Here is a 12,766-nt window from a genome sequence, read left to right on the forward strand (position 1 = left end):
TATAAGACTAGAACCGCCACCGGATCCCACAAGCTAAAGTTGTGTTTCTTTGTTTAGAAGCTCCAAAACTGCAAACTCATAGGACTTTGGCCACACCCACAAAGCTTTAAGAAGCAATAAGAATCTTGGTTAGCGTTTTTAGAGTCAAATATAACAAGATCTCGTGTGTATGATTTGGTATAAGAACTAGAACCGCCACCGGATCCCACAAGCTAAAGTAGTGTTTCTTTGTTTAGAAGCTCCAAAACTGAAAACTCATAGGACTTTGGCCACACCCACAAAGCTTTAAGAAGCAATAAGAAGCTTGGTTAGCGTATTTAGAGTCAAATAAGACTAGATCTCGTGTGTATGATTTGGTATATGATGAGGTCATCGACCTAAGCTGTGAATCAAACCGAGACAAACCAACCATTCCCGAAGTTAAGGATGGACCAATGACTCGTTCTAAGGCAAGAAGGCTCAAGGAAGGGTTTAACATGGCTGTAGAGACTCTACTCAGCACCATGGAACTTGGAGAGATGTCCAGAAACACTCAAGTATCTACGACTTTTCAAGAAAGCTCAAGTGCACCCGATTTGGACCTAACAGAGGACTTTGCACGTCTCAGCCTCAAGGAAGCAACTCCAACCGAAACCCATTGTAAGTCTACTTCATTGGCAGGTGTAGGAGCTAAAAACATCAAGATTTCAACAAAGAACACTTCAGAGCTGCAAGATACGTCCAAGACAAGCAATGGATCCAACAAGCTTCAAGTAGAACAAGAAGACAATCTTGAAGGTAATCACGTGGAAACTCTTGAAGATCTTCATCAATTAGAGCTCAAAGGACTCCAAGAGGAGGAAACCATCAAGGAAATCAAGCTGGACGGACCAGACCCAGACAAGACTACTTCAGCCTCAAGCAAGCTCACTTCAAGCCAAAATTAAGTATTTTCAATATTTATGATTTGTGCAGGTAAGAATGAGTTCTCCTAGTGGTTTAAGCATCCCAAGAGACCAGGGAACGAGCCCCAGCAAGTGAGCACCGTAGTTAGCTTATTTTTGCTTATTTTCCATTTTTGTTGTTTAAGTACTTTCCTTTTCTTTTAATTTCGAATAAGTCCTGTTGCTGTGTCGTTTTTGGTTATTTGAGTCGCCCTAGGGCTAGCTGAAGAACCCTTTATAAGGTTCCCCTGCAGCTTTGTAACATTCACGCTTTTTCTCATATCAATAAAGTAGAACTTTCTTCCTCTCAAGCCGTCGCCTTGTAGAGACTATTGCTTGTTCTTAGTTTGTGTGATTCACCTAAGCTCGAGTTTACCTTGCTGTATCAGAGATCCTTCCATCATCTCTGTGGTGCCATCGATCCACTTCACATCCATCCTTTTGATCTCACAAGAGAGAGCGTCACAGCCAGCTTGTTTGATTCCGCATCGACTTCAGGCCTCATCCCTTTGAGTCTTGTCGTATAAACTCACCCACTGAAACTTAAGAGAGTGCGCTATAGCCAGCTTAAGTTTCCCATCGATCCGCCTCGTATTCACTCGTCCACGCCTCAAAACATTAATCTCGACCTCACGTCGAGTTAGCCGGTCGAGTCCACCACTCGAGTCAGTTCTTGCGCTCTTATAAGTCTCTTAACCGAGTCTTATATCATTTTGGTATCAGAGCCTAAGGTTCCTACGTCAGGTTCTATCCATTCTATCCCCTAGAATTCAATTAGCTTGTTTTAAAATTCTTGTTGCTTGTTTCTGCTTCTGTTTCATTATAAAAAGAAAAACCCTATAAACACAAAAAAAAAAAATCGCTTTCTTGGTTATTGTTTCTTATAGTTTGCTTATCTTTAACCATAAAAACCCCATAAAAAGTTTCGTTTGATTCTGTTTTCTAGGTTGTTAGTTTTGACTAGTGTCTGTTTCAAGTCTTTTTTTTATTAAAACCAAAAATCAAAAGAAATTGTTTACTTGTTCTTGTTTCGTTTTATTTGTTTCTGTTTGCATTTAGCACTTTTCAATTCTGTGGTACCTTTAATTTCTTGTTGTTTTTGTTGAGTGCAAGTGACAACAACACCTAAGGAGTACTATGGCTGATGGAGATGAAGTCCCCCAGGATGCTATCCTGCAAATGCTCACAGCTATGAGAGAGGAGATGAGAGGAATTAGAGACCGGGTTGGAAGATTGGAACAACCTCCACCACCTCAGCCTAGAGCTGGAGAGAGGAATGTTCAAGCTAGGAGAAACATCCGTGAAGAGGATGATGAGATTCTGGACGTGGAGGAAGATGACATACCACCTGATCCTTTGTTGCGCCAACACCAACGAAGAGAAGACCCTCTGAGAATGAATCAAGCTAGACGAGTAGAACCTCGTGACACTTACAAAGACCTGAAACTAACACCACCTACTTTTGCAGGAAAATCTGATCCAGAGGTCTACATGGATTGGGAGAGACGTCTAGAGCATATATTTGAGTGTTATAGCTATGGAGAACGCAAGAAAGTAGCTGTTGCAGCCGCGCAGCTCACTGACAATGCACTCGCATGGTGGGACAGAAACGTGGCTGAGAGAAGGAGGCAACGTTTTGGACCAGTAGTGACATGGAGTGACATGAAATACCTTCTACGGCTTAGGTATGTTCCTGAACACTACCATAGAGACTTACAAAAACGTTTTCGTAAGTTGTCTCAGGGAACCAGAAGCGTAGATGAGTACTTTGAGGAATTTGAGAAGCTTATGAACTCCCTAGAGCTAGAGGAGTCTGAGGAAGCATTGATGGCCCAATTCATAGACGGCCTGCATGAAAGAATTCAAAGGAAGGTAGAGAGAGCGCAGTATAGTGGATTACATGAGCTGTTGCATCTAGCTGCCCAAGTAGAACAACAGATAAAGTGTAAGACGAACTTCACCAGTCGCAACAAAACATCTCAAACATGGGCGTCTAGCAGCTCAAAGCCTGTAGATAAAGGGAAGAACGTGGAGATTGATTCTCGGTTCAAGAAGAACAATGCTGAGACATCCAAAACCAACAGACCTGAGCAAGGTAAGTTTCCCAATAATAACTCAAGAGCTCGTGATATAACTTGTTTTAAGTGTCAGGGAAGAGGACATTACGCAAGAGACTGCCCCAACCAGAGAGCCATGATCATCACTAATAATGGCGAGTATGAGTCACAAGACGAGCTAGATGATGAAACCATTGAGAAAAGTGATGACATTGAGTATCCAGACAGTGGGGAAACTTTAGTGATTCGAAGGGTACTTAGTGCATTTGTGAATCCTGAGGAGAGAGTACAAAGGGAAAACCTCTTTCACACAAGATGTACAGTGAAAAACAAGGTATGTAATCTTATCATAGATAGCGGGTCTTGTACTAATGTTGCTAGCAAGTATATGGTGGACTGGTTAGGTTTTGAGAAGACTAGACATCCTAGATCATACAGACTACGTTGGCTTAATGATCAAACCGAGCTAAAGATATCCGAGCAAGTGTCTATACCGTTTAGTGTGGGCAAATACCAAGATGAAGTCACTTGTGACGTGGTACCAATGCAAGCGGGACACCTTCTGCTAGGGAGACCATGGCAGTTTGACAGAGCCTCACAACATGATGGACGAACAAACCACTACTCTCTTACACATAATGGTCGTAAGTATAACCTAGCACCTCTTAGTCCTTCTGAAGTTCATGAACTTCAAATTCGGATGAACAAAGAGGTAGAAGTAAGAAAACCAACCCTTTATTTATCTTCTGGAGCTATTTGTAAAACCCTTAGTGCCCAAGGCACTGTGCTACTAATGATGTTTAAAGAGTGTCTAAGCTCAGGTATAAGTGATCTGGAAATTGCACCAACGGTTCAGCCCCTCCTCAACAAGTACAAGGATCTATTTCCCGAGGAGATACCCCCTGGTTTACCCCCAATTCGAGGCATAGAGCACCAGATTGACCTTGTTCCTGGCTCAGCCTTACCCAATAAGCCAGCATATCGAATGAATCCTGAAGAAAGCAAGGAATTAGAAAGACAAGTAAGGGATTTAATGGATAAGGGTTACATTAGAGAGAGTTTGAGTCCGTGTGCTGTACCGGTACTCTTAGTTCCAAAGAAAGATGGTACATGGAGGATGTGTGTGGACTGCCGCGCCATCAACAACATCACCATCAAGTACAGACATCCAATCCCACGCTTAGATGATATGCTAGACGAATTAAGTGGTTCAACCATCCAAAGTTGATCTGAAAAGTGGCTACCACCAAGTCAGAATGCGTGAGGGAGATGAATGGAAAACCGCATTCAAGACCAAGCAGGGTCTATATGAGTGGTTAGTTATGCCCTTCGGCTTGACTAACGCACCTAGCACTTTCATGCGACTAATGAACCAGGTTCTTCGTTCTTATATAAGTAAATTCGTAGTTGTTTACTTTGATGATATTCTTATCTACAGTAAGAACCTAACTGATCATTTAGAACATCTGGAACTAGTGCTTAAAACACTTCGAAAGGAAGGCCTATATGCTAACCTTAAGAAGTGCATGTTTTGTACTAACCGTCTCATTTTCTTAGGCTTTGTAGTGAGTGAACAGGGACTACAAGTCGATGAAGAAAAGATAAGAGCTATCCAAGAATGGCCTACTCCTACCACCATTGGACACGTGAGGAGCTTTCACGGCTTAGCGAGCTTCTATAGGAGGTTTGTTAAAGATTTTAGTACGGTGGCTGCACCACTCACGGCTGTGATTAAGAAAAATGCACCATTCTCATGGGGACCAGCTCAAGATACTGCGTTTAACACCCTCAAGGATCGGCTTACACATGCACCTGTTCTAGCTTTACCGGATTTTGAAGAAATGTTTGAGGTAGAGTGTGATGCATCAGGTTTGGGCATTGGAGCGGTGCTGCATCAAAGGAAGAGACCCGTGGCATTTTTCAGTGAGAAGCTAAGCGGAGCCACATTGAACTACCCTACATATGACAAGGAGCTGTACGCCTTGGTTCGTGCATTGGAAACATGGCAACACTACCTTCTATCTAAGGAGTTCATCATTCACACCGATCATGAGACACTTAAGCATCTACGAGATCAGACTTCACTTAAGAGAAGACATGCTAAGTGGCTGGAGTTCATAGAAACGTTCCCATATGTTATCAAATACAAGAAGGGAAAGGAGAACGTTGTAGCAGATGCATTGTCTCGAAGATATGCCTTGATATCAACAATGGAGGCACGTGTAATGGGTTTTGAACACATTAAGGACCTTTACAAAGATGATCCATACTTTAAGGAAGCTTATGAGGCTTGTGGGAAGGGAGCGTATGGATCATACTACCTTCATGATGGGTTTCTGTTTCGTGACAAGAGGTTGTGTGTACCACAAGGATCACTTAGAGAATTACTATTAAGAGAAGCACATGGTGGAGGCCTAATGGGACATTTTGGTGTTGACAAAACGTTGGCTGTAGTAGTTGATCATTTCTTTTGGCCTCACCTCAAGAAAGATGTGGAGAAGCACTGCTCTCGTTGTGTCATTTGTCACAGAGCTAAATCCAGGTTACATCCTCATGGTCTTTATTTACCTTTACCTATACCTAACGCCCCATGGGTGGATATATCTATGGATTTTGTCCTAGGACTACCAAAGATAAGGCATAAGGATTCAGTTTTTGTCGTCGTGGATCGGTTCTCAAAGATGGCCCATTTCATACCATGCGACAAGACCAATGATGCCACACAAATCGCTGATCTATTCTTCAAAGAGGTGGTACGTTTACATGGTATACCTAGAACTATTGTTTCTGACCGAGATTCTAAGTTCCTAGGTCACTTCTGGAGAACCTTGTGGAGAAAGCTTGGAACCAAGCTGTTGTTCTCTACCACTTGTCATCCTCAAACGGATGGACAAACCGAAGTGGTAAACCGTACCTTATCTACTTTACTTCGAGTCACTCTTGGTAGAAATCTGAAAACATGGTTAGATTGTTTGCCGTTTATCGAATTTGCTTATAACCATGCTACTCACTCGGCTACTAAGATGTCTCCTTTTGAAGTTGTATACGGATTTAATCCTTTGACGCCTTTGGACCTTTCACCGATACCCCAAGCGGAGCAAATCAATTTAGATGGTCTAAACAAAGGAGAGTTTGTGAAGAATCTGCATGAGAAGGTCCGAGACAACATACTGAAGAAGACTGAAGAATACAAGAAGAGGGCTGACAAAGGACGCAAGAAATTGGTCTTTGAACCAGGAGAATGGGTGTGGCTGCACATGAGACCAGAGAGGTTCCCAAACCAAAGAAGCTCAAAGCTTTCACCTAGAGGAGATGGCCCCTTCAAAGTGCTAGAGAAGATCAACGACAATGCCTACCGCTTGGAGCTGCCAAGTGAGTTCAATATGTCACATAGTTTTAATGTTACTGATCTATCTCCTTTTGATTCAGATGATCCAGTTTTGAGGACAAAACCTTCTGAAGAGGGTGGGAATGATGAGGTCATCGACCTAAGCTGTGAATCAAACCGAGACAAACCAACCATTCCCGAAGTTAAGGATGGACCAATGACTCGTTCTAAGGCAAGAAGGCTCAAGGAAGGGTTTAACATGGCTGTAGAGACTCTACTCAGCACCATGGAACTTGGAGAGATGTCCAGAAACACTCAAGTATCTACGACTTTTCAAGAAAGCTCAAGTGCACCCGATTTGGACCTAACAGAGGACTTTACACGTCTCAGCCTCAAGGAAGCAACTCCAACCGAAACCCATTGTAAGTCTATTTCATTGGCAGGTGTAGGAGCTAAAAACATCAAGATTTCAACAAAGAACACTTCAGAGCTACAAGATACGTCCAAGACAAGCAATGGATCCAACAAGCTTCAAGTAGAACAAGAAGACAAGCTTGAAGGTAATCACGTGGAAACTCTTGAAGATCTTCATCAATTAGAGCTCAAAGGACTCCAAGAGGAGGAAACCATCAAGGAAATCAAGCTGGACGGACCAGACCCAGACAAGACTACTTCAGCCTCAAGCAAGCTCACTTCAAGCCAAAATCAGGTATTTTCAATATTTATGATTTGTGCAGGTAAGAATGAGTTCTCCTAGTGGTTTAAGCATCCCAAGAGACCAGGGAACGAGCCCCAGCAAGTGAGCACCGTAGTTAGCTTATTTTTGCTTATTTTCCATTTTTGTTGTTTAAGTACTTTCCTTTTCTTTTAATTTCGAATAAGTCCTGTTGCTGTGCCGTTTTTGGTTATTTGAGTCGCCCTAGGGCTAGCTGAAGAACCCTTTATAAGGTTCCCCTGCAGCTTTGTAACATTCACGCTTTTTCTCATATCAATAAAGTAGAACTTTCTTCCTCTCAAGCCGTCGCCTTGTAGAGACTATTGCTTGTTCTTAGGTTGTGTGATTCACCTAAGCTCGAGTTTACCTTGCTGTATCAGAGATCCTTCCATCATCTCTGTGGTGCCATCGATCCACTTCACATCCATCCTTTTGATCTCACAAGAGAGAGCGTCACAGCCAGCTTGTTTGATTCCGCATCGACTTCAGGCCTCATCCCTTTGAGTCTTGTCGTATAAACTCACCCACTGAAACTTAAGAGAGTGCGCTATAGCCAGCTTAAGTTTCCCATCGATCCGCCTCGTATTCACTCGTCCACGCCTCAAAACATTAATCTCGACCTCACGTCGAGTTAGCCGGTCGAGTCCACCACTCGAGTCAGTTCTTGCGCTCTTATAAGTCTCTTAACCGAGTCTTATATCAGTTTCTGAGCACCTGCTCGACCTCCTGTCGAGTCCAACCAGTTTTCTGCATATGTCTCCATTAAAACCACCATAACTCTTGCATCAAAGCTCTGATTCGCTTGAAATCACCTCCGTTGGAAAGCTAAATCAATTTCCTATAATTTGTATGAAGAGCTCTGAAGCTAAATCGCAATGCAAGATTTCCATCTGAGTCGATCTTTGAGGGACTTCAGACTGGCTCTAACTCATCAATTCTCTTCTTTGCATCTATTAAGTCCCAAATAAGCTCCAAATACCTGAAACACATCCAATATGCAATATGCTATGCCATGCAATGCAAATCGTACTAAGTGATGAAAATGATATGAAAAGGACTATGGATGCAATGAAAAAGAGATGAAACTTAGCTAAATGCACGAGAAAAGTGTGCTTAAAAGCGGTAAAATATAGAGACATCAGAGCTTCTAAACAGAGAAACTCTACTTTAGCTTGTGGGATCCGGTGGCGGTTCTATTTCTTATACCAAATCATACACACGAGATCTTGTCATATTTGACTCTAAAAATGCTAAATAAGCTTCTTATTGCTTCTTAAAGCTTTGTGGGTGTGGCCAAAGTCCTATGAGTTTTCAGTTTTGGAGCTTCTAAACAAAGAAACACTACTTTAGCTTGTGGGATCCGGTGGCGGTTCTAGTTCTTATTCCAAATCATACACACGAGATCTCGTCATATTTGACTATAAAAAGGCTAACCAAGCTTCTTATTGCTTCTCAAAGCTTTGTGGGTGTGGCAAAGTCCTATGAGTTTTTAGTTTTGGAGCTTCTAAACAAAGAAACACTACTTTAGCTTGTGGGATCTGGTTGCGGTTCTAGTTCTTATACCAAATCATACACACGAGATCTAGTCATATTTGACTCTAAAAAGGCTAACCAAGCTTCTTATTGGTTCTCATAGCTTTGTGGGTGTCGCCAAAGTCCTATGAGTTTTCAGTTTTGGAGCTTCTAAACAAAGAAACACTACTTTAGCTTGTGGGATCCGGTGGCGGTTCTAGTTCTTATACCAAATCGTACACACGAGATGTAGTCATATTTGACTCTAAAAAGGATAACCAAGCTTCTTATTGCTTCTCAAAGCTTTGTGGGTGATACTAGGATTTTACTATCAATTACCCTAATATACTTTCATGTCATTGCAGTATAAGAGGTTATCAATCCAATCAGGTGCTCTTACTATCAATCAAGATATGCTCAGAGATAACTAAGTCAAGCCAAGCAGAATATTGTTTTGTTATCTAGCAATACTAAGCGATCATGCATAAGCGATAAAACTACAGAACAGGAGTGATCATGCATAAAGAGAAAGAACTATCAATACTAAGCAGCAATAAGTAACAGGTAAGCAACATGTAAAGAGATAAGCAATCAAATGAGATAAAAGGTCCTGAGGATAGGGTAATCGATTATAGCAGTCTCCTTAATCTACTTAGGTGGTTAACAATCCAAACAGGCTATCCCTAGACAATAGATTCAACTACAGACCAATTCACTCTCATGACAGAGATCCTCAAGCAATACCAGTTCCAGACCTAATCATCATTAGCGAAATCTAGCAAAGCAGGCAATAAGATTCAATCTAATATAGTCAATAAACATTCTAAACATCCAATCTCTTGGGCTAGAGTATGTAAATCTCTGGAGTAGTTGGTTCAGACATTTCATCGAACACCTGGTGGGTGTGGAAATGTCTGGGTTCAAATCCCAGTTGATCAGAAAGGAATAAGCACTAAGTACTACTAATCCAGAAGGGATTCAAGCAATTCTACACTTAACCACCTAAATAAACTAAAGATTCCACACCTAATCTATCCCATCCTCAAGAACCCTAATCCACTACTCAGACATGCTGAAGAACACAAACCCAGAAATTTGCACAAACCCAGAAAACGACAAAATAGAAAGTCGGTTTAGGGTCTACTCGAGCTGGTACTCGAGTGGCTTGGTCGAGTAGTCCATTCTTCAAAGGTTGCATCTTGCTCGGGTAAGTCTCTCAGGTCCAGTTCGAGTAGCCTGTTCGAGTAGGTTGGTCGAGTATGTCTTGGTCTTCTCTTCAGATATCTGCTCGAGTACACTGCTTTGGCTCTGCTCGAGCACACTGCTCGAGTACACTACTCTGGAACTGCTCCTTAGTACCTGAATGTACCAGATACAACTCCAAAATGCAAGAATGCATGCTATGCTAATGTAGAATACTCTAAGTATGCAAAGTGATGCAAAATGACTACAAATGACAATAAATAAGAGTGAATACTAAGCTAAATGCATAGCAAATGTATGCTAAAAAGAGGTAAAATACAGAGATATCAGTAGGTGTGGCCAAGGTCCTATGAGTTTTCAGTTTTGGAGCTTCTAAAAAAAGAAACACTACATTAGCTTGTGGGATCCGGTGGCGGTTCTAGTTCTTATACCAAATCATACACACGAGATCTCGTCATATTTGACTCTAAAAACGCTAACCAAGCTTCTTATTGCTTCTTAAAGCTTTATGGGTGTGGCCAAAGTCCTATGAGTTTTCAGTTTTGGAGCTTCTAAACAAAGAAACACTACTTTAGCTTATGGGATCCGGTGGCGGTTCTAGTTCTTATACCAAATCATACACACGAGATCTAGTCATATTTGACTCTAAAAAGGCTAACCAAGCTTCTTATTGCTTCTCAAAGCTTTGTGGGTGTGGCCAAAGTCCTATGAGTTTTTAGTTTTGGAGCTTCTAAACAAAGAAACACTACTTTAGCATGTGGGATCTGGTTGCGGTTCTAGTTCTTATACCAAATCATACACACGAGATCTAGTCATATTTAACTCTAAAAACGCTAACCAGGCTTCTTATTGGTTCCCATAGCTTTGTGGGTGTGGCCAAAGTCCTATGAGTTTTCAGTTTTGGAGCTTCTAAACAAAGAAACACTACTTTAGCTTGTGGGATCCGGTGGCGGTTCTAGTTCTTATACCAAATCATACACCCGAGATCTAGTCATATTTAACTCTAAAAACGCTAACCAAGCTTCTTATTGGTTCTCATAGCTTTGTGGGTGTGGCCAAAGTCCTATGAGTTTTCAGTTTTGGAGCTTCTAAACAAAGAAACACTACTTTAGCTTGTGGGATCCTTTGGCGGTTCTAGTTCTTATACCAAATCATACACACGAGATCTCGTCATATTTGACTCTAAAAACGCTAACCAAGCTTCTTATTGCTTCTTAAAGCTTTGTGGGTGTGGCCAAAGTCCTATGAGTTTTCAGTTTTGGAGCTTCTAAACAAAGAAACACTACTTTAGCTTGTGGGATCTGGTTGCGGTTCTAGTTCTTATACCAAATCATACACACGAGATCTAGTCATATTTAACTCTAAAAACGCTAATCAAGCTTCTTATTGGTTCTCATAGCTTTGTGGGTGTGGCCAAAGTCCTATGAGTTTTCAGTTTTGGAGCTTCTAAACAAAGAAACACTACTTTAGCTTGTGGGATCCGGTGGCGGTTCTAGTTCTTATACCAAATCGTACACACGAGATGTAGTCATATTTGAATCTAAAAAGGATAACCAAGCTTCTTATTGCTTCTCAAAGCTTTGTGGGTGATACTAGGATTTTACTATCAATTACCCTAATATACTTTCATGTCATTGCAGTATAAGAGGTTATCAATCCAATCAGGTGCTCTTACTATCAATCAAGATATGCTCAGAGATAACTAAGTCAAGCCAAGCAGAATATTGTTTTGTTATCTAGCAATACTAAGCGATCATGCATAAGCGATAAAACTACAGAACAGGAGTGATCATGCATAAAGAGAAAGAACTATCAATACTAAGCAGCAATAAGTAACAGGTAAGCAACATGTAAAGAGATAAGCAATCAAATGAGATAAAAGGTCCTGAGGATAGGGTAATCGATTATAGCAGTCTCCTTAATCTACTTAGGTGGTTAACAATCCAAACAGGCTATCCCTAGACAATAGATTCAACTACAGACCAATTCACTCTCATGACAGAGATCCTCAAGCAATACCAGTTCCAGACCTAATCATCATTAGCGAAATATAGCAAAGCAGGCAATAAGATTCAATCTAATATAGTCAATAAACATTCTAAACATCCAATCTCTTGGGCTAGAGTATGTAAATCTCTGGAGTAGTTGGTTCAGACATTTCATCGAACACCTGGTGGGTGTGGAAATGTCTGGGTTCAAATCCCAGTTGATCAGAAAGGAATAAGCACTAAGTACTACTAATCCAGAAGGGATTCAAGCAATTCTACACTTAACCACCTAAATAAACTAAAGATTCCACACCTAATCTATCCCATCCTCAAGAACCCTAATCCACTACTCAGACATGCTGAAGAACACAAACCCAGAAATTTGCACAAACCCAGAAAACGACAAAATAGAAAGTCGGTTTAGGGTCTACTCGAGCTGGTACTCGAGTGGCTTGGTCGAGTAGTCCATTCTTCAAAGGTTGCATCTTGCTCGGGTAAGTCTCTCAGGTCCAGTTCGAGTAGCCTGTTCGAGTAGGTTGGTCGAGTATGTCTTGGTCTTCTCTTCAGATATCTGCTCGAGTACACTGCTTTGGCTCTGCTCGAGCACACTGCTCGAGTACACTACTCTGGAACTGCTCCTTAGTACCTGAATGTACCAGATACAACTCCAAAATGCAAGAATGCATGCTATGCTAATGTAGAATACTCTAAGTATGCAAAGTGATGCAAAATGACTACAAATGACAATAAATAAGAGTGAATACTAAGCTAAATGCATAGCAAATGTATGCTAAAAAGAGGTAAAATACAGAGATATCAGTAGGTGTGGCCAAGGTCCTATGAGTTTTCAGTTTTGGAGCTTCTAAAAAAAGAAACACTACATTAGCTTGTGGGATCCGGTGGCGGTTCTAGTTCTTATACCAAATCATACACACGAGATCTCGTCATATTTGACTCTAAAAACGCTAACCAAGCTTCTTATTGCTTCTTAAAGCTTTATGGGTGTGGCCAAAGTCCTATGAGTTTTCAGTTTTGGAGCT

The sequence above is a fragment of the Arabidopsis lyrata genome (assembly GCF_000004255.2).
Source record: "Arabidopsis lyrata subsp. lyrata unplaced genomic scaffold ARALYscaffold_4, whole genome shotgun sequence".
Taxonomy (NCBI): domain Eukaryota; kingdom Viridiplantae; phylum Streptophyta; class Magnoliopsida; order Brassicales; family Brassicaceae; genus Arabidopsis; species Arabidopsis lyrata.